The sequence below is a fragment of the Equus caballus genome, chromosome X (genome assembly GCF_041296265.1).
Source record: "Equus caballus isolate H_3958 breed thoroughbred chromosome X, TB-T2T, whole genome shotgun sequence".
Lineage (NCBI taxonomy): Eukaryota > Metazoa > Chordata > Mammalia > Perissodactyla > Equidae > Equus > Equus caballus.
Window position 1 is genome coordinate 132897714 of NC_091715.1, and position 23834 is coordinate 132921547.

The following is a 23834-nucleotide window of genomic DNA, read 5'->3' on the forward strand; positions in this document are numbered from 1 at the left end:
GGCACAGAGAAGTTGAGAAACTTACCAAAGGTCACACAGCCAGGAAGTGACAGAATGGATCTCTTTAAGTTCAGCACAGGACTCTTAACCACAGTGCCACTAGACTTTGGTTAGCATGTATACCTTTGGGCTACTGCAGGTTGAAGCTAGGCCTGATCTTTGTATGGGTAGCCTTTACCCTTTATAGAGACAGTTAGGAGTGAATTGGGGATACATCCAAGATCCTGAGTGCCCCATGTTTGGACTAGGCCAACTGGATGTGGGTGGCTCTGTTTTGTAGTTCTTTAGAGGATCAAGCCCCTCCAGAGGGGCACAGAGCATCCCCTCAGCCAAGGGCGGTCATGGTCCCAGGATGAGAGACTGGGGTCGATGTGTGCAGTGGGGAATGGGAGGCTGGATTTTTATCTCCTGTCCCCAGGCAGAATTTCTGTCATTCAAGAACCAGAAATCTTTCCTTAGGTGCTCTTCCTCTATGGCCACTTTGCTGCCAGAATTTTTCCAGCCTATCTCAAAAAAATAAAGCAGGCTTCTAGGGAAAAAGTCTTGGAGCAACTAATTGCCAGGCCTTGAGTATGTTTTCATCCCTGCAGCTCTGTTTCTGTGCTGACAGGACCAGATCAGGATGCATTCTTTAACATCACTGTGATAGCACAAGTACTTATGCAAATGAATTTTCAGAGGCCATTAATTTCCTCAGTACATAATTCCAGCCAAATCTTCCTTGTGAGAGAAAGTGAAGGACACTTTACAATTCTACCCCAGGAGATACTTACTAGGAGTTAATCAGATGCAGATTGGTTCATCAAATAAAGGGAATCACTGATATTAATGCTTTGGCTGAAAATTGTTTCACCTTGAAAGGGTAATCAAAGTGACTATCATTTATTGAGCAGCCAGTAAATGGCAGATTATTTACATATATTATCTCATTTCATCTTCACCACAACACTAATGAGGTAGGTACCATTATTGTGCCCATTTTGCAGATGAACCAATTGGGGTTTGGGGAGGTGGAGTGGCTTTCTAAGATCATACAGTGAGTAATGGTAGAAGCTTGGATTGGAAACCAGGAGTGTCTCAGCCTTCCTTAGCTTCCCTCTCTGCCCCCAATCCTGCTCAGGCTTCTGGAGCCATCGTCTTTTCTTGGACAATTACATCTAAGCATCATTATACATTCATAATGACAACAGTTTTCATTTATCAAAGACCTACTATGTGCTAGGCACTTCACATCTATCCTATCTAGTGTGCATGACTCCAAAACCTGTGCTTTTTGTTCTTCATTCTCTACCACTCCATCTCTAGAAGTTTCCTTCTACAGAACAAAATTATGTGCTTCATATTATTTGCAAAGATGACTGTTTTCACATAGCCCATCACAGATGGATCTTGTGTCTTGAGTCTGCTAAGGTACAAAACAAACAGCCATTTGCTCTTGTCTCTCAGCCCTAAGGAACATTGTAGAAATTACTTTGAAAGACCTGTTGACCAAAGTCCTCAAGCAAGATTCTTCCTGTGGTGCGAATCAGTAATGACCACGGAATACTTTAGAGTACAGTGGTGGGGAGTGGGAAGAAACCTGGTTTTCAAGACAGAACCTCTAAAAGCCCCAGCTCTCCCATTTGTCAGCTGTGTGCCCTTGCATAAAGGAAGGTGCAAAATCTCTGTGAGCTCACGCAAATGTAAGAGGTGATCAGAATGGGAATTCACATGCCTCCAACCAGCCTTTTTCACAGCAGAACCAAGGGCTGCAGTCCCTCAAACCTCGCCTTAAGCCTCACTCTCTTCTCCCCACAGGGCTCTAGTTCTTGCCCATTCTGCCTGAAATGCCCATCATCTAGAGTAGTCAGTGGTATTCACTCCTCACTGAATATTAGAAGCATGTTGGGAGCTTTTAGAGAAAACTATCGCTGACTGAGCACCCAGTAAGTGACAGGTAATTTATATACATTATCTCATTTGATCTTCATCACAACCCTAATGAGGTAGGTACAATTACTGTGCCCATTTTACAGATGAGTCAAATGGGGCTTGTCCTTTCCCCTATAAAATTTGATTTAATTGAGCTAGGTCTCAGAATTAAAAAAAAAAAAATTCCCAGGTTGTTTTAATGGCAGCCAGGCATGAGAGACTCTGACTGAGAGCTAGACCACTGGGTCCTGTTATGGGCTTAATATTTGTTTCCCCCAAATTCATATGTTGAAGCCCTAACCCTCAAGGTGATGGTATTAGGATATGGGTCCTTTGAAAGGTAATTAGATTTAGATTAGGTCACGAACGTGGAATCCTCATGATGGGATAAATGACCTTATGAGAAGAGGAAGACAGAGTTCTTGCTCACTCGCTTTCTCTCTCCCCTTCTCTCTCTCTCTGACCACAAACTGAAGAAAGTCCATGTGAGTACACAGTAAGAAGGCAACCATCTACAAACCAGGAAGAGAGTTCTTACCAGACACGGAAGCTGCTAACACCTTAATCTTGGATTTCCCAGCCTCCAGAACTGTAGGAAACAAATATTGTTGTTAAAGCCACCCAACGTGTGGTTTTTTTGTTATAGCAGCCCAAGCTGATTAAGATAGGTCTCAACCCTGGCTGTGCATCAGAATCACTTGGGGAGCTCGTACAAAACCCATATTTCTGGGCCAGGCCCCAGAGGCATTGGAAACCACAGTACTGGGTAACAGCAGACACGTCTCCAGAAGGCCTCTGCTAAGATATGACTCATAGGAGAGGGGAAGAGACTTGCTCCACTCTCAGATACCTAATTCAGATCCTCACTGACCTTCTTCCTTGATTCCCACAGCAACCTCCTGCCTGATCTTCTGACCTTGATTCTTTCTCTCCTCTAATAAATTCTTCACTCTGACAAGGGTGATATTTCTAAAACACAAAGAAGACGTTGTTGCTCCTCTACTCAAAACCACCAAGGTGGATTTCTCTTTCTAGAAAGAGAAAGATGGGATAGATGTATTTTCCCTATTCCTTCTGCTAATATCAGCTCAAATTCCTGGACATTAGTTGTAAAATAACTGTAAGAAGACACTGAAAGGTGGACAGCAGAAGGCAGACCATCTAGGGACCTTGGGATGTGAAGAGCAACATGATGGTGAGTTCTCTGGAGTATTTTTTGGTACATATACCCCAGACTTGGAACTAGAGAAGCCAGAAAACCAGAAAATCCAACAGGTGCAAACAAAAAAGCATCCATGAAAGCCTGCTTTCTCTGACCAAAGGACCAGGAAAGGAGCAGCCTAGCAAGACAGAAAACTTTTAGACTAACTCCTCTACTCCAACCAAACACCAAAGAAAATATTGTAGCCCAGTTCCAGCCAGCAAAGGCCAAGTGAGGAGTCTAGATTTCCACCCTCACTCTGATGAAGTGCCCAGTCTTCAACCCTTGCTGGAGTGGTGTCAGAGAACTGGGGACTTTCATCCTCTGCAGGAGGTAACAAGATCCCATCCACTGTGGTGTTAGTGGAGACCACATGGAAAACTTAGATTTCTATCCCAACCCATCACCTGGGGAGCTCGTACAAAACCCACATTCCTGGGCCAGACCCCACAGGCATTGGAAACCACAGTGTTGGGTAACAGTAGACACAATGTCTATGAAGTGTAATGAAGTGTACTTCCCTCTCTCTCCTGGGTGGTATCAGAAGAGACTTAATGGAGAGTCAGGAAATTTATCAACATCCAGCACAAGTGAGACCACCCAGCCCACAATGTGAGTGGAAGCCTTGTGGAGAGCAAGAATGAGAAACCCTTGCTTTTCCCAGGCAGAGCAGTATCAGCAGGGGCCTACTGGGGAACCCAAACCCCCACTCCCATTCAGCAGACATGAGGAATGCCTCCCCATCCTGGCGTCAAAGGATACTGAGTGGGGAACCTGGAATTCCAACCCACTGGGCAGTAACAGGTAGTACACCCCTTCACCTGTCAAAGTGGTGTCAGCTAAAACAGAAGATCTAGTAAGATTTAAATAAGATCTGGAATCTCATAATGTAATAACAAAAATCCAGGATTCAACAGAAAATCACCAATTACACCAAGAACAAGGGGCACCTCAACTTGAAAGAGAAAAGGCAATCAACAGACACCAACACTGAGATGACACAGATGTTGGGATTATTTTAAAATAGCCATAAGAATGCTTCAATAAGCAATTATGAACATTCTTGAAACAAATGAAAAAAATAGAAAGATTTAGTAAAAATATAGGCAGTCTGAGAAAGAAAGAATTTATAAAGAGTGGAAATAGAAAATTGAGATTTGAAAAATACAATAACCAGAATAAAATACTCAATGTGCATGGGCTGAACAGCAGAATGGAGAGGACAAGGGAAAGAATCAGTAAACTTGATGATAGAACAAGAGAAATTTATCCAATCTGAAAAACAGAAAAAAGACTGGAAAAAATTGAACAGAGCCTCAGAGACTTGTGGGACTTTAATGGAAGTTCTAACATTTGTGTCATCAGAGTCCCAGAAAGAGAGGAGAAAGAGCAGAACTGAAAAGCATTTGAAAAAATAATTCTGAAAATTTCCCAAATTTGGCAAAAAAACATAAAACTACAGATTCAAGAAGCTGAGTAAATCCCAAACAGGATAAATCCAATGAAATTCACACCAAGATACACTATAGCCAAATTTCTGAAAACTAAAGACAAAGAAAACATCTTGAAAGCAGTGAGAGAGAAATGATACATTCACTATAGGGAAAAACAACTTGAATAGCGGTGGATTTCTTATCAGAAATCCTGGAAGACAGAAGGACGTGGCATAGCATTTTTCAAGTGTTGAAAGAATAGTACTGTCAACCAAGAATTCTATATTGAGCAAAAATATCCTTCATGAATAAAGGGAAAATCAAGACATTTTCAGATGAACGAAAACTAAGAACATTTGTTGCCAGCATATCATCTAAAAGAATGGCTAAAGAAAGTTTTCTAAACAGAAAAAAAGAATGAAAGAAGATATCTCAGTATATTGGGAAGGAAGAAAGAAGAACAGACGAATGAAAATATAGGTAAGTAAAATAGATTCCTTATCTTGAGTTTTCTAAATTATATTTGATGGTTGAAGCAAAAATTATAACACTATCTAATGTGGTTGTTAATGAACGTAGAAAGAATGCTTAAGAAAACTATATTATAAATAGGGACGGATGAAGGGACATAAAGGGAAACCACAGCTCACCATAGCTAATTGCCACAGCTTCTCACCCCAACTCAGCACAGAGCAAGTGGGCAAAAAACTCCTGCTTCTCTATGGGGAGAGAAAGAGTTGGTTCACATATCCAGTATTTTAAGTTCTCCAGGTGCTTCCCAGGAAAGTGGCCCCTATCTCACCTATCTTGGAGTGCTAACTAGACCCAGCATACACTAGACCCTGTGAGGCTACAGAGAACACTGACAGCAGTTTGGATTACTGTGTAGGCACTTACCACAGTTCCTTCTCTCCAACTCACTGCAGAGTGAGCAGGCAAAAAGCCCCTCAATCCCCAGCTTCTCCCTGGGGAAGGAAAGAATTGGACAGCATATCTAACATCCCAGCTTTTCCAGATGCTGCGTGAGGGACTGGCTTCTGTTTCACCTTTCTCAGAGTGCTATGGGATCTGGCATACATTAGACCCCTGGGGACTACAGATAACAAAGACAGCCATTTGAATTACCATGAGGGCCCTCACCACAGCTCCTCCCCCTGCTCAGCACAGAGTGTGTGGGCAAAACCCCCCCAGCTCCCAGCTTCTCCCTGGGGAGGGAAAGAGTTGCACTGCACATCAATCATTACAACTTTTCTGGTGGCTACCTCAGGGACTGTCCTCTGTCTCACCTGTCTCAGAGTAATGACAGGACTTGGTGTATTCTAGATGCCCAGGGGTCACTGACAACAAAGACAGTGGTTTGAACTAGCACATGAGTACTTGCCACATCCCTTCTACCCAGCCCAGCACAGAGCAAGTGAGAGAAAAGCCCTAGTTCCCAGCTTCTCAATGGAGAAGGAAAGAGTTGGACCACACATCCAATGTTCCAGCTTCTCTGAGTGCTACCCAAAGGACTGGCTTTTTGTCTCACCTCTCTGAGCACTGATGACATACCCTGTCAGAGGACCTGACATACTCTAGATACCTGGGCACAACTAAGAGCAAAGACAGTGGTTTGGACTAGCACAAAGCTTTGAGGGTCTCATAGAATCTCTTACCAGGCTCATTGGTAAAGGTTTTCTCCTGTAAGAAGTCCATCCATGAAGACTGGGAGAGGTGGCATTTTTTTCTAATATGTAGATACCAACACAATGAATCAAGAAAAATGAAGAAACAGGGAAAAATGATCCAAACAAAGGAACAAGATAAAACTCCAGAAACTGTCCCTAATGAAATGGAGGTACACAAGTTACTTGACAGAGAATTCAAAATAACTGTCATAAAAATGCTCAATGAGCTGAGGAGAACAATATACATACAAAGTGAGAATTTTGACAAAGAAATAAAAAGTTTTAAAAGGACCAAACAGTAATCTTGGACCTGAAGAATACAATAACTGAACTAAAAATTTCCATAAAGGAGTTCAATATGGAGTAGATCAAGCAGAAGAAAAAATCAGTGAACTCAAAAACAGGTAATCTGAAATTATTCAGACAGAGGAGCAAAAAAAAAAAGAATGAAAAATAATGAAGAAAACTTAAGGAACTATGGATCACCCTCAATTGGAGCAATACAGTCACACATCGCTTAATGATGGAATTACGTTCTAAGAAGTGTGTCATTAGCTGATTTCATTGTTGTGTGAACATCATAGAGTGTACTTACACAAACCTAGACGATATAGCCTAGTACACACCTAGGCCGTATGTTACTAATCTGATGGGACCACCGTCATGTATGCAGTGTGTTGTTGGCTGAAATGTCGTTATGTGGTGCAGGACAGTCTGTGCGTTGTGGGACTCTCAAAATGAGAAGAGAGAGAAAGGACCAGAAAGTTTATTTAAAGAAATAGTGGCTGAAAACTCTTCAAATCTAGGGAAAGAATGAATGTCCAGATCCAGGAAGCCCAAAAAATTCTAAGAAAGATGAGTCCAAAGAAAGCCACACTGAGACACATTATAATCAAATTGTCAAAAGTCAAAGACAAAGATAATTTTCAAAGTAGCAAGCAAAAAGGAACTTGCCATGGGCAAGGGAACTCTCATAAGACTATCCGTGGTTTTCCTTAGAAACCTTGAAGGCCAGGTAAGAATGGGATGGTATATTCAGAGTACTGAAAGAAGAAAATGTGCCAACCAAGAATACTCTAGCCAGCAAAGCTGTCATTCACAAAGGAAAGAGAGATAAAGACTCCCAGACAAACAAAAGCTGAGGGAGTTACCACCAGACTTGCCTTACAATAAATCCTAAAAGAAAAGAAGGACAAAAGAACTATGACAGACAGAAAACAATTTAAAAAATGAACATAGTAGATACTTCCCTATCAATAACTACTTTAAATATAAATAGATTAAATTTCCCAACCAAAAACCATAGAGTGGCTGAATGGATAAAAAAAAACTAGATCCAACCATATGTTGTCTACAAGAGACTCACTTTAGATTTCAGGACATACGTAGGCTAAAAGTGAAGGGGTGGAAAAAGATATTCCAAGCAAATGGTAGCCAAAAGAGATAGGGTTGGCTATACTTATATCAGACACAATAGGCTTTAAGTCAAAAACTCTCATAAGAGGGGCCGGCCCGTGGCCAAGTTGTTAAGTTCATGTGCTCTGCTTCAGCGGCCTGGGTTTCCCGGGTTCGGATCCTGGGCGCGGCCATGGCACCTCTCATCAAGCCATGCTGAGGCAGTGTCCCACATACCACAACTGGAAGGACCTAAAACTAGAATATACAACTATGTGCCGGGGGGCTTTGGGGAGAAAGAAAAAAAAGATTGGCAACAGATGTTAGCTCAGGTGCCAATCTTAAAAAAACAAAACGAAACAAAAACTGTCATAAGAGACAAAGAAGGACATTATATAATCATATAATCATTATATAATCATATAAAGGTCAATTCAGTTTTGTGGCTGCCCAGGGTCTCTGGCTAGGCTTCCTGGTCAGGCAGGACTGGAGGCCATGCTCTGCAGTTGTACGCAGCTTCTGGCTTGGCTCTCTGCCTGAGCAGAATTGTAGGATGAGCTCTGTGGCCGGTGTGGACCATTAGCTTGAGACCCAAACCAGGCAGAACTGTCAACTGAGCTCTCTGGCTAATTGGAGACACTAGCTTGGTTCTGCAAATGGGCAGAGCCACTGACTGGGGTATCTGCTTGAGTACTGCTGATAGTAGGAATATAGGTCCATCAAGATCTCTGGGCTCTTTCCTGGTAGCCCCACCCCCTTCTCTATCTCTATTTGATCCATACTGGTCCAGTCTCACCAATTCCCCCAGTGATCCCTGTGAGGCAAGACCCAAATGGACCACCTGAGTGTCCTGCAATGCTGGGAAAGATGAATGTCCACCTTGGGCTCTCTTTTTCCCAGTGGAGAAACCATAGGCCCGGGGGCAGGGGGCCATCTGGGTGCCACACTGTGCCATCCTGGGAGAGGGTCAATGCAGTCAAAGCAAATCTGCTCCTCTTACCCTTTTAATACAGTCCTTCTTGGTCTCTGTGGTCCAAGGGGTTGCTTCAGCCTCACCTCTGGGTTCTGGGATTTTCACAGACGTGTCTTGTCTATGGATAGTTGCTAATTGGTCTTTTTGTGAGGGAGACTGATGTCAGGAATGATCTATTCTGCCATCTTGATCCCTTTCTCTCTCTCTCTCTCCCCCTCTCCCTTTCCTTCCTCCCTTTCTTTGGAGTACTTTCTTACTTTCTGGTACTTGTAAGATGCTCCAGTCTCATCTTGAATGTTTCCTGCCCCAGAATTAGCCATTTCTTCAAAGAGCACTGTTTCTTCTTATTGGAGAATGGCGTTAGAAACCAAGATCTGCATGCTGGATGTGCTCTTTGCTACCAGCTTTTTATTGCTTCTTGGCTCTCTGAGCTGACAGAGCAAAGAAATATATGTGTATATACTAACCTCTGTATGTACACATATTGATAAATATTTCCACATGCAATTTGCCACTTCCTGCTTTAATTTTGCAGTCTAGGAACATCAAACTGCCCTAATCTCACCGTGAACTTACCCTGCTGGTTGTTACCTTTGGGCCCCTGTTTATGTTATTACTCTGCTTTGCTTCCTCCAGGAAGCTTTTCCTGACATCTTCAGTCTGGGTTCTCTGTTCTTCATCCGTGCATCCATGGCACACGTACATTCCTGTAACGCTGCGCCATTGTGCAGTATTTCACCGATACTCTCTCTCTCACCTCAATCGACTGTGAGCTCCTTGTGGGAAGGGACTGGGTCTTATCAATTATGATATACTCAGCACTTGTCTCAGGGTTTGTATGTTCACTGCCTCTTGCCAAAGGAAGGTGAACATACACTGGCCAAGTGTGACTAGAATTTTGTTAATGAATCAATTCCTTCAAACGAGGAATTGTATTTATTTGAATTAAATGGTTACTAGATTTTGAAAAACAGAGCTGTAAAGTTATTTTGGCATTGCTTAGCTGGAATTTAATTAGAGAATTCTGGCTTTCAATATTAGAAGAAGCAATGTAAAGTTAAAATTCATCTCAGTCAAAGGAAAGAGAACTCAATGGATGGTGTTCCAATGTCCCTCCCCCTCATGCCCTGCTACACACCAGCTAACAAGCAAGAAAACACCAACTTCCTCCCTGTCCTCGGCAGTCAGCCCTAGATGTCTCCCTCTCCTATGCCAGGTCTTAGAGAGGCCTTTGCCTGGATGTTGTTAATGAAAAACATAGATCCTACCCTCTTCCCACAGACTCCTAGAGTTTGGCTTTGCAAGAGGTCTCACTCAGCCTTTGCCTTTTTTACGTCTTCATGGAAATAGAGCTTAACATTTTTTCTTTAATTTTCAATCAGTTTTGTAAAGACTAATACCAATTAATGCAGCAATATTCTGTTATCTGTCATGCTGAGTGCTGACTAGACAAAATAGGAGATGGCTCCAGCCGGTCATTTTGGGTTGAAAGGATTCTTTTAGGAGCCCCCTTCACTGAGGTGAAGTGGGCTGTGCAATTATCTGCTTTAATGACAAGCCCGGGGCTGAGCCGGGTCAGGGATTTTGGTACCTGCCCACTTTCTCACAACAGCATTGGGCTATAATCCTCTCTCGACATGCTAGCATGGATTTCTCCTCAAGTTAGCTTGGCGTAATTACATTTCTCAAAACAAAACATATTGGAGCTATTTTAACTCTAATGCTTGTGTCTCCAGGAATAATTAGAGAAGAGCGTTTTGAAAACCTGTTTTTTGGAGAGTTTTATCATTTGCATAACCAATGTGACCAATTTATAGTTCAAAAAACTTCAGCAATCAAACAACACCAACAGATTTGCTCTAACAGTTCTCTGTGTAAGCCTTTTGTGAGAACTGATAAACCATAGCACTATGTAGGAATCAGCAGTACCACTGAGCAAGAATCAGTTTGTTCTTATTTTTAGTAAAATCAAAAGAGAACTCACTTCTGAAGGATTTACAGATCTGTAAATTATATACCCAAATCAGCAAGATTTTGAAAATGTCAATGTGTTGTTAAATGCCTGGTGCTCAGTAGCTCTGCCAAAGGGGAGGCATATCCACCATCAGGATTTTGTCTTTAAAAGCTGCGTTTTAACTCCTGCTTGAAATAACTCCAGTTGAGGGAAACAGATTGATGTAAGTGTGGGTTGTGTTTTGCAACTGGCCATCATTGTTTGGCCCTTATAGGAATGCAGAAAAAAACCCAGCTTTTTAAATAAAGCATCAAAATCTGTAGGCTTTTGCAGACCAACAGTTGTTGTAATATGAAATGGCCAAGAGGAAGTTTACTCAACCCACATGACTCAGATGGGTTGTGAATTTAATGGAAATTAGATGTCTGTGTGTGTGTGTGTGTGTATTGAGCAGGAAGGAGTGGAAAGTAATTGCAGCAAAGCACAGCATTTCAGTTCCTTCACTTGCGGTTCTCTTCTTAGCCCCTCCAAACGATACCTCACCATGTTCTTCTTTCCATGACTTTACTTGTATTGTTCTTCTCATGGCCCATCATTTTAGATGAGGCCCAATTTTCAACTTCTTTACACAACTATGATAATAGGTATGCATATATTGAGCAATATACATGTGTCAAACTCTATGGTAGACAGCTTACACATGTGATAACATTTAATCTCCACAACACATTGTAAGATTGGTGGAGAGTGATAGGAGATGATTTGGAGAAATAAGCAGGACCAGATCAGGCAGGGACTTGTTGGCCGCAGCAAAAATTTGGATTTTATTCTGAAAGTGAATGGACCTCTTTGGAGGGTTCGAGCATAGGAATGATACAGTCTGATTTACACCATAAAGTAAACCCTCTAGATGACTGGTAGAGTGTTACCTGAAAGGGGTCAGGAATAGAAGAATGGAGACCAGTAAGTAGGTTATTGATATGATCTAGACAAAAGAGAATGGTATCTTTGACCATAGAGGTAGTGATAGAAGTAGTGAGAAGTGCCTGGATTCTGGATATATTGTGAATAAGAAAGGGTTGACAGTTCTTATTGATGGATTGGATGTAGGGTGGGCAAGGAAGGAACTTTAAGGATGACTCCAAGGTTTTTTGCCTGAGCGACTGAGTAAATGGTCGTGCCATTTATTCTGACAAGGAATACTGAGGGAGGATTCGGAGTGTGAGTGAAAATCAAGACTTCAACTTTAGGCACATAAAGTTTGAGGTGCCTATCACACGCTCAGAGAAGTCAGTAGGCAGTTGGATATAAGAACTTAGAGCTCGGGAACATTTAAGTGCTACACTTCCTCTCAGTGCTGGGGCTAGAACATTACAGAAAGCTTTTGGCCCAGGGATTAGAAGACCAAAGATAAACTTTTGTTACAAGGAACTGAATCAAGCTGCCCTTGGCTGTGCTGTGTCTTCAATATCACTCTGTGACAGAAGTCCTGAACATCTGTAATAAGACCTGATTCTGGACTACAGTCCTGGGAATTATGTAGAAACAACACAAAATGCCAATAAAAGGAAGCATGGGACATAGAGAGTGTGGGAGAGAAGCAAAATTATATTCTATTCAAAATGAGCCTCCACACCAAAATTTTAAAACACATGAAAAAATTGACACTAAGAAATACCACTATGGAAATAAATAATCATAATGTGAATTCATTCAGGATGAAATGATTTTATGGAAAGGTCCGTCAAAGATTATTTTCTAAGTATATTGAGGATGCTCAAAGAGGTATACAAACAACTTTCATTAAAAATAGCAGGAAATTATGAAACAAGAAGAAATTAAAAAAATGAAAGATGAGATCAGATGGATATGAAAAAATCAATTAGAAATCTTGGAAAGGAAAATAAAGTTATTTAAATGCAAACTCAAGAGAATATAAACATATAATTGGACACAGAAAATAGCAAAGTGCAAGACAGCACTGAGGAATTCTAAATGTGCCCCAGAAAGAGAAGGATATTTTTAAAAAATATAATATAACAGTGAAGAGATATGGACTATAGATTGAGAGGTTTCAACAAATATCCTACAGGAGTTCCAGAGGTGGTGAAGAAGATTGCAGAGAAATATTATTTGCTCATGTAATAACAGCAAGAATTTCCAGTATTAAAAAAACACCTGAGCCCTCAGTTCTGCAGTGTACTTTGGGTAGTGAGCAGGATAAATGAAAATAAATACACAGTTAGATGCATCAATGTAAATCTATGGAACATTAAGGATTAAGATAATACTTTAAAAACTACCAGAAAGAAAAGATTGATTGCTTATCAAAGAATGACAATTAGACTCACAGTAAAAACAATTACTTTCAATGTGCTAGAGAAAAATAATTATCAAGGGTGAGGGTAGAATAAAGTATTTTTAGGCATGCAAAGACTCAGCAATTTTAGAGCCCAGAGACCCTTAGTGAAGGAACTCTTAGAAGATGTACTTACCAAGGAGAAAGGGCAGGTGTAGTATACAAAAAGTGGTTAAAACAGAAATAGATAATACATATTGATATATTTAATCAATTATATGTAAAACCTACTTTTTTTTTTGAGGAAGATTAACCCTAAGCTAACATCTGCCGCCAATCCTCCTCTTTTTGCTGAGGAGGACTGGCCCTGAGCTAACATCCATGCCCATCTTCCTCCACTTTATATGTGGGCTGCCTCCCACAGCATGGCTTGACAAGTGGTGTGTAGGTCCGCACCCGGGATCCAAACTGCTGAACCCCGGGCCACTGAAGTGGAACATGCAAACTTAACTGTTTTGATGTTTAAGAAAATGGAAAATTAATCCTCTAGACAAAATAAATAATATTAGGGTATTCAGCTTGTGGTTATGCTAAAATCTGATTCATATTCAGTAGGTGATTGAAAATTCTAAATGATTTTAGACTGCGTGAGAAAAGGTGCAATTTTGTATGTTCTTAAAATATCAAGGATAACTGGTTTAAAAAAAAACCTCGAAATAGTATCTATACCTTCAAAATCTGCAGAGAAAAAAATATATAGAAAACTTTATAAATCCAACTGAAAGGAGAAAAATGAAGCAAAGAAAATGATGTTAAGAGAAAGCATGAAAAAGATGAGAGAAATATTTCTAAAAATGTCTAAAATCACCATAAATGTGAACAGATTAAAGTTAGCTATATAGAAGAGATTATCATATTATTTATGAAACAAAGTCAAACTATATGCTATTTACAAGATATATACCTGAAACCAAACCAACAGACCATTGTGATTAAAGAAATAAACAAATATATGCCATGTAAATTCTAACCAAAAAAAAGGCTAGTGAAGGAAAATAATATCAATTTGAAATAAAACATGCTAATAAAGAGGAACATTGCATAAAAACACATCAATTAGATATAATAATCATGCACTTGTATGCCCCTAACAACACAACCTTGAAATATGTAAAGTAAAATTGCCAGATATACAGGGGGTATTTAATAATTTCATAATTATAGTGGGAGATTTTAGCACGCCTTTCTTCAAAACTGGAATGATCAATTGGGATAAATGTCCAGGAGGGAATCCAAAATTACTCAGCATATTAAGAACAAGAAAAATTCTCAACTTCCATGGGAGAAGATAATCAACCAATGCCAAATGCCAAGGTGATACAACAGTTGAAATTGAAATTATCTGACAAAGACCTTAAAGCAGCTATAAAATGCTGTAACAAGTAAGGGCAAATGTTTTTGAAATAAATGGAAAGGCAAAAATAACCTCAGCAAAGAAATAGGAAATATAAAGAAGACACACACGGAATTTTTGGATCTGAAAAATGCAATAACCAAAATATAAAAACTCACTGCCTGGACTGAAAAGTAGAATGGAGATGACAGGAGAAAGAGTCAGCGTTCTTGAAGAAAAATCAGTGGGAATAATCCAATCTGAACAACAGAGAAAAAAAAGATTTTAAAAAATGAGTGGGGGTTCAGGGACTTGTGGAACAATATCAAAAAGTCTAACATTCAGGTAATTGGAGTCCCAGAAGGAAAGGAGTGTGTGGGGCATGAAACATATTTGAAGAAATAGTCGCTGAAAACTTTCCAAATTTGGTGAAAGACCTAAACCTAGAGATTATGAAAGTTCAGAGAACCTCCAGCACTATTTATAAAGGAAAAAAAGATAAATTAGGCTTCATCAAAGTTAAAAATGTTGACTATGAGAAAGATAGTCTTAAGAGAAGGAAAAGACGAACTACAGCCTGAGAGAAAATATTTGCAAGTCACATATCCAACAAAGAACTTGTAGCCAGAATATGTAAAGAACTCTTGGGGCTGGCCAGGTGGTGCAGCAGTTAAGTTCACACCTTCCACTTCACAGCTCGCGGTTCGCCAGTTCGGATCCAGGGTGTGGACATGGCACTGCTTGGCGAGCCGTGCTGTGGCAGGCGTCCCACATATAAACTAGAGGAAGATGGGCATGGATGTTAGCTCAGGGCAAGTCTTCCTCAGCAAAAAAAGAGGAAGCTTGGCAGCAGATGTTAGCTCATGTCTGCACCCAGGATCCGAACTGTCGAACCCTGGGCTGCTGAAGTGGAATGTGCGAACTTAACCGCTGCGCCACCAGGCCAGCCCTGCAACCACCTGTTTATCAACAGGTGAATGGACAAACAAATAATGTATGGATAAAAAAAATTGTGGAATACTACTCAGCAATAAAAAAGAATGAACCTCTGATAAACATAACAACATGGACGACTCTCAGAATAATTATACTCAGTGAAAGAAGATAGACACAAAAGAGTACATGATCTGGGATTCCATTTATATAAAATTCTAGAATATGTAAACTAATCTACAGTGCCAGAATGCAGATCAGTGGTTGCTTGGTAATGGAGATGGGGGGCAGGAGGGATTAACAACGGGCATGAGGAAATTTTAGGGGATTGTGGTTGGATATGTTCACTATTTTGATTTCGTGTGATGGTTTACCAGATGTATATGTGTGCTGAAACTTATCAAATTATACACTTTAAACATGGGTGGTTTGTTGTAAGTCAATTATACCTCAATAAAGCTGTTCAAAACAAAAAGTAAAACAAAAAGCCTAGAGACTAGGGCCAAATTACAAAGGATTTCAGACAATAAAATATTTCCCTCCCGTGGCACAATAGTATATTTGTCACCTTGAGAGGCATAATGTTTTATCAGTTTTATTGAGACAGAATTCACATGCCATATGATTCAACTGTTTAATGTACAACTAACCATTTAATGTGCATAATTCAATGACTTTTACTGTGTTCATTGAGTTGTATTTTTAGTAATATGTATGAATTAAAACAAATAATTTAGATCAGAAAATACAGTGTAAATTTTGTTTTATAGAACATTTTATGTAGATTTATCAAAGTAAAAAATCATAAGGAAATTTTAAGAAGATCAAAACATGTGCCAAAGGTAGTTTAGGCAACTACTAAAGCATACAACTGATATAAGGTTTGTTTGGTTTTGCTTTGTTTTTTGGTGAGGAAGATTGGCCCTGACATCTGTTGTTAATCTTCCTCTTTTTGCTTGAGGAAGATTGTCCCTGAGCCAACATCTATGCCAGTCTTCCTCTATTTTGTATATGGGACGCTGCCACAGCAAGGCTTGATGAGCTATGTGTAGGTCCATGCCCGAGATCCACACCCATGAACCCTGGGCCGCCGAAGCGGAGCATACAAACTTAACGACTATGTCACTGGGCTGGCCCTCTGATTTAAGATTTTATTATTTTGATTTTTTATATAATATTAAAATAATGAACAGTTAAAGAATACATTTCATGTTTAAAGATATTGTTCAAATTCAGTAAAATATTTATTTTCAAATGAAAAGTTTCATTACCCCTAAAATTTTCCTCTGAATTGCACACTGTTTCACTGATTTAGACAATAAAAAACAAGTGATTACATAGAATCAGACTGAAGTAACTCAAGTTATTCTTTGTCTTCGTAATCACTGTGCTATAATTTTTAATTTAGAATCAGCTTTTTAAACATGGAATATGTATATTATATATTCCCACAGAGAGTGTAGTCTGGAAGTGTACTCAAAGCAAGCTCAAACAATTCTAAATTGTTAAGAACTTTCTTTAACAAAGAACAGCCTGTGTCTGGGGCCAACCATTTAACAAGGATTTATCAAATTCACTTCTTTGTTGAATAAAATGATTATTAAAACATGAATACTAAAAATCAGCTAATTTGGACTTTACATATATATTAAAACTTAATGTTAACCACAGCAATCTTTTAGAACTTAGACCCAAAGAGGATTTTGGGGGGGAAAAATTTAGAAATGCTTGGTTATGGTGCTAATAAAAACATGACTGACTTTTACTGGGTTTTATTGTTCTTAGATTAAAATTTTCTGTGGAAAATGTTTTCTTTTATTGCCTGCAGGTGGGCAGAGCACCCCCCCCCCACCACCGCCCCACCCTTGGTAGGCTACTGCTTCACCCTAAGCTTCTTAAAGATTTTATCTTTTCCTTTTTCTCCCAAAGCCCCCTGATTCATAGTTGTATATTTTTTAGTTGTGGGTCCTTCTATTTGTGGCATGTGGGACGCCGCCTCAGCATGGTTTGACGAGCGGTGCCATGTCCGCGCCCAGGATCCGAACCTGTGAAACCCCAGGCCACTGAAGCAGAGCATGTGAACTTAACCACTCGGCCATGGGGCCGGCCCCTTCACCCTAAGCTTCTTAATAAGAGAGTTGCTTAATTGCTGTTGGGTTTGTGGCCTCCAAACACCATTATTTTAGTGTGTGGGGGTGCTGTCGGTGACTTTCTGTAGGGTGGCTTTTTGGTCATTCTGAAGGCCTTTAGTTGCTTACAGCATCGGGTGGGGTACAACATACACAATGACGTAAGTGACCTGGAGGTGATTTGGTGACCTGGAGGTGATTTTGTTGTCTGCCTTTTTGGAGAGAGTGTCATTGTCACCCATCACCCATTAAACTCTCTTCCCATCTGGGTTCTAGCGATCTCAGCTCTGACAACGTTGCCGCTGCCCTCCCTCTCCACCCCCAAACACATGGAGAACCACTAAAGCTCTCTTTCTTCTCTCCTATGGGACAAAGTGTTAAGGAAATTCGTCTTCAATTCTCAGTCCTCACCTCTAATGTCTGGCCAACTGTGGACCTACCTGGCTGGCTCCTGTCCCTCCAGGACCTCACCTCCCTCCCTTCTCACGTGCTTGCCCCTTCCCTTCATTTCCTTCCTACCACAGATACACACACATCTCCTTTTCACAACTTGATTTTGTTTTTTATTTCAACCAACATCCATGTGCCCTGTTGGTCTCAGATTTGGTCCCCATGTGTTTCACCATTTCTCCAAGCTGCTTCTGAAGACGCTGCAGCTAGTTGCTGGCCTCTGGCCCAAGCTCTGCATTTCCTGGCTCCACAGGATGTTACTTGGCATTGTTGGATTCTCCAATGCCCCTTGTTCCTTCTCTGCTCATTTTCGCTTTGTATCTTAGGCTGCTTGTGATAGCAGATGAAAATCGTTGGTCTGATTGCTCTTTTGGGCATTCTTGAACAAGAGGAGGACAACTGAGGAGATTCTTTTCTTGAATTCCTTTGAAGGGGTCTTTTGGCCTTCCTGGTTTTCTTTTGCACCTGGAAGGGCAACAGGGTGAGTCAGCAGAACATTGGTTTGGGAGAAGAAGATGGGAATTGATAGGAAGGGGGGCTTCATGAGTAGAGATGTGGGTTGAGGAAGGGGTTTGTCCCAGGCGAGGATAGGGTAAGAGTCTTGGGGAGATCTGTGGGGAAGAAGAGGAGCATGGGTAGGGTCATCTGACCTTGCCATTGTCTCTGGTCTTGGATCGACAGGGGATCTTCCTTTCCTTCTTCCCTTTGGTTCTTGGGGGTGGATGTTCTGTGCTTACAGTTGGTTGTTCTATATTTATGCTAGGTTCTTCTGGTGTGCAGATCTCATCAGCCATATCTAAGCCTCCTAGTGGTCTACCCCTGGACTCCTGACCTCCCTATATAGAGGCCCTCTCTGAGGCAATGAGGAGCCACACCCTTCAGCTTTGTTTAGTCATCAAGGATCTCCCCCAGCCAATGGCAGCATTGAGGTGGCTTGGACATCACAAAGTACCACTCCTGACACGTCTGTAGGGGTGGGTAGGCCAAAATGCTGTGGTTGGAGAAAGGGGGCATTTCCTCAATTCCCCCGAAAGATCCATCCCAAAGTGACCTGCTTCCCCTCCTCATTTGCCCATGTTCAATTCTGGTGGGGCACATGGCAGGGAGAAAGTGTTTCCTCCAAGACATTCCCCACAGCCACCCCCATTCAGTGGTTCATTCTGTTCTTGCCCATTCTTTACCATACCTTACCATTTTGGATGTCTTACCTAAAATCTCTCCAAGGTAGTGTGGCCTTATTTAATTCTCTGGGGAGATGTGAATTATTCCACTTCCCTCCAATAAATTTCCCTTTTGTGCCTGTTTTTGTATGGTTCATAAACTAAGAAAGTTTTTTTTAGATTTTTTAAATGATTGAGAAAAAAATCAAAAGAAGAATATTTCATGGCATGTAAAAATTATGTGAAATTCAAATTTCAGTGTCCATAAATAAACTACTAGAATTCTAAATTATTAGAATACAGATACACTCATTCATTTAAGTGTTGTCTGTGGTTGCTTTTACCTACCACAGAGTTAAGTAGTTGTGACAAAGACTGTGTAGCCTGCAACACATAAAATATTTACTATCTGTCCCATTACCAAAAAGTTTGCCAACTCCTGCTCTATTCTGTTCCATTAGTCTATTTGCCTGTCCTTATGCCGATACCACACTGTCTTGATTACTGTAATTTTATGAGTCCTAAAATGAGCTAGTGAAGCTTACCGAGTTTTGCTCTTCTTTTACAAGATCGTTTTGGCTCTTCTAGGCCCTTCACGATTTTAGAATCGGCTTTTCTATAAATGTTAAAAGCCTGCTATGATTTTATTGTGATAGTGTTGAATTTATAAATCAGTATAGGGAGAATTGAAACCTTAACAATTTTGAGATTTTTAATCTGTGAATGAGTTATATCTCTCCACTTATTTACGTCTTTAATTTATGTCTGCAATGTTTGTTTGTTTTTTTGAGGAAGATTGGCCCTGAGTGAACATCTGTTGCCAATCTTCCTCCCTTTGCTTGAGGAAGATTGTCACTGAGCTAACATCTGTGCCTGTCTTCCTCTATTTTGTATGTGGGATGCTGCCACAGCGTGGCTTGATGAGCAGTGTGTAGGTCTGTGCCCAGGATCTGAACCTGCAAACCCCAGGCTGCCAAAGCAGAGCATGCCAACTTAACCACTATGCCTCTGGGCTAGCTCCTGCAATGTTGTTTAATTTTCAATGTACAGCTCTTATACGGTTTTTGTTAAATTAAGTATTTTATGTTTTAATACTGTTGTAAATGGAATTATGTTTAAATTTAATTTCTGATTTTTTCCAACATCAAGATTGTATAGAAATGAAATTTATTATATATTGACCTTACATCCTGTGACCTTTATAAATTACTTATTGGTTCTGGAAGTGTTTTAATAGAATCCTTTAGATTTTCTACCTTTGTCGTCTGTGAATAAAGAGAGTTCTACTTCTTTTTTTCCTGTCTATGCCATTTATAATTTTATTGCCTTATTACACTAGCCTACATCCTCCAATGCTGAATATAACTGATAAGAATTGACCTTTTTGCATTGCTCCTGATCTTGGAGGGAATGTACTAAATATTTCACCATTAATTATGCTATTAGTTGTAGGATTTCTTGTTGATCCCCTTTATCAGATTGAGAAAGTTCCCTTTCATTCCTCATTTGTTGAGAGATTTTATCATGATTGGGTACGGGATTTTGTCAAATGCATTTTCAGCACCTTTTGATCATACATTTTTTCACCTCTATTCTGTTAGTGTGGTGAAATTCATTAACTGATTCTTAAATATTGCAACAAACTTGCATTCCTGGGATAAACCCCACTTGGTCAAGATGTATAATTTAAAAAAAATAATAAATGGTTGCATTTGATTTGCTAATATTTTAAGAATGTTTGAATCAATTTTCATGAGTGATTTTGGTCTGCTGTTTTCTTCCTTTGTAATTTCTTGGTCGGACTTTGATATCAAGGTTGTGCCAACCTCATAAAAGCAGTTTAACACTCAAAATACATTGTTATTATTTTTTGCTTTCAGCATTCAATTGCCTTTAAAAATCTGATGAAAGAAATAAGGACAGTGTTTTATGTTTACTACCTATTTACTATTTCCGTTGCTCTTTATTTCTTACCTTGTGTCCAAATTTTCATTTCAAATCATCACCCTTCAGCCTGAAAAACCCTCCTTAGCATTTTCATAGGGTGACTGGGCTGGCAACAAATTTTCTCAACTTATGTTTTTATGAAAACGTATTTATTTTGCCTTGATTTTTGCAAGGTATTTTTACTAGATACAGATATCTACATCAACAGAATTTTTAAAAATATTTCAGCACTTGATATTAGTCTTTGATTTTCAGGCCTCCATTGTTTCTGATATGAAGCTATCTGTAATTCTTATTGTTATTTTTTGTTTATAATGTGTCTATTTTCTCTGTTTTTAAGATTTTTTTCTTTATCTTTGAAGCAGTTTGTCTATGGTGTGTTTAGGTGAAATTTTCTTTTGGGGGGATTCACTAATTTTTCTAGATCTGTGGGCTGAAGTTTTTGATCAAACTTTAAATATTTTTTTTTTTCTGACCCATTCTCTTTAGGATTACAGTTGCATGTGTCTTAGAGGCCTTGATTTTGCTCAAAAAGTAATTGAGCCTCTCAATTTTTTCAGTATTTTTTTCTTTTTTTCTATTATTTAGGATGAATTTATTGACCCATTTTCAAGTTCACTGATCCTTATTTCTGTTGTGTTCCAATCTACTCTAAATTTTTAAAAAATCCAATGATTTTTAAATTGAGATAATGTAGTTTTCAATTCTAGGACTTCCATTTGCTTATTTTTGTAGCTTCTGAATCTCTCCTGAACTTCCCTATCTGTTTATCCATTATATCCATCTTTTCCTGTATACATTTTTTATTGACATAAAATTTGCAAAACATAGAATTACCCGTTTTAAAGTGTCCAATTCAGTGGCATTTAATACATTCACAATGTTGTGCAACCAAAACCTCTATCTACTTCCAAAATATTTTCCTTCCCCCAAATGGAACCCCATACCCATTAAGCAGTCACTTCCAACTTCTCCCAGTACCTGGAAACCATGAATCTGCTATGGATTTGCTCAGTGTAGATATGTCACACAAATGGAATCATATATGATGTGACTTTTGTATCTGGCTTCTTTCACTTAGCATAATGTTTTCAAGGTTCATTCGTGTTGTAGCAGGTATTGGCACTTCATTCCTTTTTTTTTTTTTAAAAGATCTTATTTTTTAGTTTTTTTTCTTTTTCTCCCCAAAGCCCCCCAGTACATAGTTGTATATTCTTCGTTGTGGGTCCTTCTAGTTGTGGCATGTGGGATGCTGCCTCAGCGTGGTTTGATGAGCAGTGCCATGTCCGCGCCCAGGATTCAAACCAACGGAACACTGGGCCTCCTGCAGCGGAGCGCGCGAACTTAACCACTTGGCCACGGGGCCAGCACCAACACTTCATTCCTTTTTATAGCTGAATAATATTCTATAATATTAATATACCACATGTTGTTTATCTATTCATCAGTTAATGGAAATTTAGATTGTTTCCAGCTTTTGACTACTGTGTATATGCTGCTATGAATATTTGTGTACAAGTTTTTGTTTGAATGCCAGTTTTAAATTATTTGTATTGTATACGTAGGAGTAGAATTGCTGGGTCACATGGTAATTCTATTTTTAACTTCTTGAGGAACCACTAAACGGTACGATTTTACATTCCCATCAGCAGTATATGAGGATTTCAATTTCTCCACATCCTTGTCAATGTTGGTTATTGTCTGTGTTTTTGATTATTGGCATCCTAGTGGCTGTGAAGTGATATCTCACTATGATTTGATTTGTATTTCCCTAATGACTAATGATGTCGAACATCTCATGTGCTTATTGGCCATTTGTATATTTTCTTGGAGAACTGTCTATTCAAGTCCTTTGCCTGTTTTCAATTGGGTTGTTTGTGTTTTTGTTGTTGAGTTATATGAGTTCTTTATATTCTGGTTACTAGACCCTTATCAGATATATGATTTGCAAATATGTTTTCCCATTCTGTGATTTGTCTTTTCACTTTATTATTTTTCCTTTTCTTTTTCTTTTTCTTTTTTTGAGGAAGTTTAGCCCTGAGCTAACTACTGCCAATCTTCCTCTTTTTGCTGAGCAAGACTGGCCCTGAGCTAACATCTATGCCCATCTTCCTCTACTTTATATGTGGGACGCCTGCCACAGCACGGCTCGCCAAGTGGTGCCATGTCTGCATCCGGGATCTGAACCCATGAACCCCAGGCCGCCGAGAAGCGAAACATGCAAACTTAACTGCTGCACCACCGGGCTGGCCCCCCCTTTTCTTAAAGTAACTTTATTTTTTTTAATTCAGTGTCTTGCAATTATTTATTTACATAATCCACTCTAATTCCAGTATAAGTATCTTTTTTATTGCAGTAATCTTGGTTTATAACAGTATATAAATTTCAGGTGTACATCATTATATTTCGATTTCTGTGTAGATTATATCATGTTCACCATCCAAAGACTAAATACAATCCATCACCACACACATGTGCCTAATAACCCTTTTCACTCTCCTCCCTCCCCCCTTCCCCTCTGGTAATCACCAGTCCAATCTCTGTCTTTTTGTGTTTTTTTTTGTTTTTATCTTCTATTTATGAATGAGATCATACAGTATTTGACTTTCTCCCTCTGACTTATTTCACTTAGCATAATACCCTCAGGGTCCATCCACATTGTCACAAATGGCCAGATTTCATCCTTTTTTATGGCTGAGTAGTATTCCATTGTGTATATATACCACATCTTCTTTATCCATTTGGCCCTTGTTGGGCACCTAGCTTGCTTCCAAGTCTAGGCTATTGTGTCTTTTCACTTTCTTGATAGTGTCCTCTGGTGCACAAAAGTTTTAAATTGTGATAAAGTCCAATTTATCTATTTTTTCTTTTGTTGCTCATGCTTTTGATGTTATGTAAAAATCCATTACCAAATCCAAGGTCATGAAGATTTATCACTATGTTTTCTTCTTAAAGTTTTATGGTTTTAGCCCTTATATTTAGATCATTT